Source organism: Lepisosteus oculatus, chromosome 14 (assembly GCF_040954835.1).
Source record: "Lepisosteus oculatus isolate fLepOcu1 chromosome 14, fLepOcu1.hap2, whole genome shotgun sequence".
In the NCBI taxonomy this organism is placed as follows: Eukaryota; Metazoa; Chordata; class Actinopteri; order Semionotiformes; family Lepisosteidae; genus Lepisosteus; species Lepisosteus oculatus.
Window position 1 is genome coordinate 5636557 of NC_090709.1, and position 5505 is coordinate 5642061.

Genomic DNA, 5505 nt, shown 5'->3' on the forward strand with positions numbered 1-5505 from the left:
TCACACGTGCAGTGCGGCTTGTCCGTCTGTTTATTTGTCAGCTTTGGCGAGACACGGGTGCTTGTGTATTAGCGTGAGCGTTTTTTATTCTGATCAGGAACAGTTTTACAAGTCCGCAAAGGATCGAGGAAAGGTTTATCGCCAGCTGAAAAGAGACACAGCACTTCGGCTGTGGAGACTTGTTCGGCTGGCGTTCGGAGAGTCGCGTTTTTCAGAATTGTATTGAGATCGTTTTCCACAGAGCTCAGATGTCAAAGCACAGCAGCAGCTCTCCACAGCGATCCTCTATAGCGCCCTTTCTCCCGCAGCTCCGTCCTCATTGGAAGGAAGCAAGAGTGAAAGGCTGAAGTGAAATAGAGCGGGGACGAAGGCAGTGAAGAGAGAGAACGTGGGAAGAAGAGAAAAACGCAAGGGAAAAAAAGCAGCGTCATAAAAGAGGTGACGGAGCTGTCCTCTCAATAAGAAGGGTGCCAGCGAGCCTTGCTCTCGCTTACGGCCACACCCCCTTGAGCACGCCTGATGTCGTCTGATCTCGGAAGCTAAACAGGGATGGGCCTGGTTAGTACTTGGATGGGAGACCGCCTGGGAATACCAGGTGCTGTAAGCTTTTAAGCGCAGGAGGCGCCCTATCCCCGCTCGCTCGCTCGTTCCCCTGTTCACACGTGCAGTGCGGCTTGTCCGTCTGTTTATTTGTCAGCTTTGGCGAGACACGGGTGCTTGTGTATTAGCGTGAGCGTTTTTTATTCTGATCAGGAACAGTTTTACAAGTCCGCAAAGGATCAAGGAAAGGTTTATCGCCAGCTGAAAAGAGACACAGCGCTTCGGCTGTGGAGACTTGTTCGGCTGGCGTTCGGAGAGTCGCGTTTTTCAGAATTGTATTGAGATCGTTTTCCACAGAGCTCAGATGTCAAAGCACAGCAGCAGCTCTCCACAGCGATCCTCTATAGCGCCCTTTCTCCCGCAGCTCCGTCCTCATTGGAAGGAAGCAAGAGTGAAAGGCTGAAGTGAAATAGAGCGGGGACGAAGGCAGTGAAGAGAGAGAACGTGGGAAGAAGAGAAAAACGCAAGGGAAAAAAAGCAGCGTCGTAAAAGAGGTGACGGAGCTGTCCTCTCAATAAGAAGGGTGCCAGCGAGCCTTGCTCTCGCTTACGGCCACACACCCGTGAGCACGCCTGATCTCGTCTGATCTTGGAAGCTAAACAGGGATGGGCCTGGTTAGTACTTGGATGGGAGACCGCCTGGGAATACCAGGTGCTGTAAGCTTTTAAGCGCAGGAGGCGCCCTATCCCCGCTCGCTCGCTCATTCCCCTGTTCACACGTGCAGTGCGGCTTGTCCGTCTGTTTATTTGCCAGCTTTGGCGAGACACGGGTGCTTGTGTATTAGCGTGAGCGTTTTTTATTCTGATCAGGAACAGTTTTACAAGTCCGCAAAGGATCGAGGAAAGGTTTATCGCCAGCTGAAAAGAGACACAGCGCTTCGGCTGTGGAGACTTGTTCGGCTGGCGTTCGGAGAGTCGCGTTTTTCAGAATTGTATTGAGATCGTTTTCCACAGAGCTCAGATGTCAAAGCACAGCAGCAGCTCTCCACAGCGATCCTCTATAGCGCCCTTTCTCCCGCAGCTCCGTCCTCATTGGAAGGAAGCAAGAGTGAAAGGCTGAAGTGAAATAGAGCGGGGACGAAGGCAGTGAAGAGAGAGAACGTGGGAAGAAGAGAAAAACGCAAGGGAAAAAAAGCAGCGTCATAAAAGAGGTGATGGAGCTGTCCTCTCAATAAGAAGGGTGCCAGCGAGCCTTGCTCTCGCTTATGGCCACACCCCCTTGAGCACGCCTGATCTCGTCTGATCTCGGAAGCTAAACAGGGATGGGCCTGGTTAGTACTTGGATGGGAGACCGCTTGGGAATACCAGGTGCTGTAAGCCTTTAAGCGCAGGAGGCGCCCTATCCCTGCTCGCTCGCTCATTCCCCTGTTCACACGTGCAGTGCGGCTTGTCCGTCTGTTAATTTGTCAGCTTTGGCGAGACACAGGTGCTTGTGTATTAGCGTGAGCGTTTTTTATTCTGATCATGAACAGTTTTACAAGTCCGCAAAGGATCGAGGAAAGGTTTATCGCCAGCTGAAAAGAGACACAGCGCTTCGGCTGTGGAGACTTTATTAATAAGGCCCCTCAGTAGTTGAGATCTCTGTTATACCCATCTAGAAACATGCAATCAGCATGTTATTGCTGAAGCAATAGTCACAACATTATTCCACACCTGGGTGAGATGCGGGTTATGATGACAGTCATGCTTTCTACACCTTATACTGAGCTAAGAAATGGACCAAGCGGACATCTCACGAGCAGATCCCTCCGCGTATAAGAAAGGCAACTTGTCTCAGCAAAAATACCACGGATTCACATCCAAAATATGATAAAAAGGCAAAAACCCCACACTTGGAATGCAAACGTACCCTAAAAAGGAAACACGGTTTTAAAACGAACTTGATTTTCCCCTGGAGAAACCTTTTTATGGACACACATCGCATCTATTACACATGTAGAACTAAATATAAAGATAAAACTTAATATAAGAAGTCATGACATATCACACATGACGAAGTCTGGTCCAGAATAAATAGTTTACACTGACCCACCTTTATTTACCCTGGTCACTCACTTCTATTAACTGTTTAACTGGGTAACAAATTAATATTTGTTTCAATTTGGGATCTACATCTGGGAGCCCTGAAATGTTGGCCAGAGGGGAGAAGCTGATATTCAGACGTGAGAATATATTAAAAAAAAGGATCTGATGTTGTTTTTCACCTGTCTAATCAAAGCTTGTTCAAAAATTATCTGATTATAGGACACACGAGTTTATAATCATACTCATTCCACTTTTTAACCCCGTATATATGCACAATATGAAACGTATATACACTAAATCTCACGTGTGACTCCCATAATATACATTTCTTTACGAAAATTAGGAACACTTACTACAATTATCAATCCCCCATGACGAGGCAATATTTCATACCTTTGTTTCTTTGTGGGTTCAAAGTTCTGTCCTGTCGTTTCACACGTAATGTTTTGGTAGTTATCTCAATTTTCCTTTGCAATTATCTCCAAGATCATCATCAACTTTTTGTAAAACGCTATGCACAACTGATATTTAAAGAAAGTCCTGTACCAAAACGTCTTCGTAGGGAAAGACAACTTTTTTTTCCTTACGTTAGTCGCTACACGGTTACTCAGAAAATCCATTCACCGCCTTTAAAAAAAAAGTTTCGTTTTTTATTGTGGTTCACTGACATTTCTGTCACAATTCTGAGGGACCCCAAATAAAATTCACTTGCCGGTATAAAGACGCCGGCGAGGATAAGACAGGTATCGAGCCACCTGCGTATCTAGCGGACGTTTAAAATAAAAAAAATGGCGTGTAATGTTGCGAAGGGCTACTGTTTTTTTTATAGTTTGTCGATTGTAAGGGACGTGGGCCGCGACAGAAATACTGGACGGGGTGGGAAAAGGTTTATTGATGGTTTATTGTACCGCAACGGTCACAATTGACTCACCAGCAAAGATGGCGCCGAGGCCACATCGACTCCCTCCCGCCCTGCCTCGCACCGAAGCTTGAGCTGCGGAGCGCGACGCCAAACCGCCGGTCCACGGGCGCTTGCGCCAGACATAGACGTCATAAACCCTTCCGAGGCGCAGGAATTATAGATCACTGTAGTTTCTTCTGGACCCGGGTTAGGGACAGTGTGCCCTCCATGAAAGTCTTCTGAGGAAGCCAGTGTCTCATGGGTGTCCAGGCTTGATACCATCTGTCCATCACAGGACACACAGACACACACACTCACACACCCTGGACAGGACACCAGTCCATCACAGGACACACACACACTCACACACCCTGGACAGGACACCAGTCCATCACAGGACATACACACACCCTAGATAGGACACCAGTCCATCACAGGACACACACACACTCACACACCCTGGACAGGACACCAGTCACTCACAGGACACACACACACTCACACACCCTGAACAGGACACCAGTCCCTCACAGGACACACACACACAACCTGGATAGGACACCAGTCCCTCACAGGACACTCAGACACACACACTCACACACCCTGGACAGGAACCAGTCCATCACATGACAAACACACACTCACTCACACACCCTGGACAGGACAGCACTCCATCATAGGACACACACACACCAGGGCCAGTTTTCGCAGAAGCCAATTAGCCCAAAAGCCTGTCTTTGGACCCGAAGAACACAGGGAGAACATGCAGACTCCACACAGACAGTCTTCCCCCCCCCCCCCCGGGTCCAGACCCGAGCCCGGAGCCCCCCCGCGCTGAACCCCTCCATACAGACGGCCGCACACAGCTCCGTTGTTCCCGATTCCCGAGGTGATCTGTTAAAAGAAGCCGGTGTGTTGCCTCCAGGTGACATTTCCTACTGGAGTCAGGACAGGAGGCTCTTCTGTACACAGAAGGGGTTGGGGGTGGGGAACAATCCGCCCAGCCCTGTGGTTGAAGCCGATACCCCGGCTTCTCTCCAGACACAGCTGGGTGAGCTCCTCCAGTCAGTACAGGGGGCTCTACTGTACCCAGAGGGTGGCGGGGGTGTGGAACAACTCCTTTGATCGGGGCCTTGGGGCATTCTTGTTGTGAAAGGCGCTATATAAAAAACTGAATTGAAATTGAATCTTACAGGTTTGGGTTTTTCGGAGATCTTGTCAGAGATCTTGTCTGACGTGCCATTTCAAAAACGTAACGACACTCCTCACGTCCGAGCGCCGCCTGTCTGTGACGTAACATATGCTTACACAACCATGACGGTTTCATCATGGACAGCACGAAAGCCCGAAAAGTGGTTGACGTTTTAATTTGGCAACGCCACGATGGATCCCAGTTTTTTTTTTTTATTTTGGGGGCCAAAGAGGACAAAAAAGGAAACGTCTGGAGGTGGATCGATGGTCATCTCTGCGGTTGTTCTGATGTTCTGGAAAAAACAAACAAAAAAAAAAAACGGCTCGCTTGCCCGGTCGTGTAGTGTTTCCACACCCCACGCAAATCAACTTCTCTTCGCCCCTGGGGGCTCGTCGCCCGCCGCACCCCTCTCACGTGATAGGGGCTTCCCCCGGCTGTGATGTACTTACCCTACCCCCTTTTCCGCCAACATCATACCGGAGGTCGCGCTTCGGGCCGCGGCGATGTTGACGGACTGTCTTGTAGCGTGAGACGGGTTTAAATTTCGACTTAAGGAGTTGGCCATCGTTATATTTCGCGAGGTATCATACGGGGGGAAAAAGAACATTTATATTTATCAACCTACTAGTAATACTGGGTGGATGTCACGTTCCCCAAATTTCATTGCCTCTCTCTAATAAAGTAGAAACGCGACATTAAACTCCGTTCGAAACGGGAGAAATCACCAGGACACTATACAACTGACGTCCGGAAAAGAAAAAAAGAACTCCTATTCCCATTTGTAATGA

At 48.8% G+C, this 5505-nt stretch overlaps 1 non-coding gene and 2 pseudogenes across 1 annotated transcript; all 3 read left to right on the forward strand.

Annotated features, from left to right (window-relative positions):
* Nucleotides 1–488: 488 nt before the first annotated feature.
* LOC138217893 (5S ribosomal RNA) lies at nt 489–607 on the forward strand (annotated as a pseudogene).
* Nucleotides 608–1144: 537 nt separating this feature from the next.
* On the forward strand, nt 1145–1263 carry LOC138218578 (5S ribosomal RNA; annotated as a pseudogene).
* A 537-nt stretch (nt 1264–1800) lies between these two features.
* On the forward strand, nt 1801–1919 carry LOC138245411 (5S ribosomal RNA). The gene has a single exon (XR_011194021.1). It is a non-coding gene; the product is annotated as a 5S ribosomal RNA (ribosomal RNA).
* Nucleotides 1920–5505: the final 3586 nt, after the last annotated feature.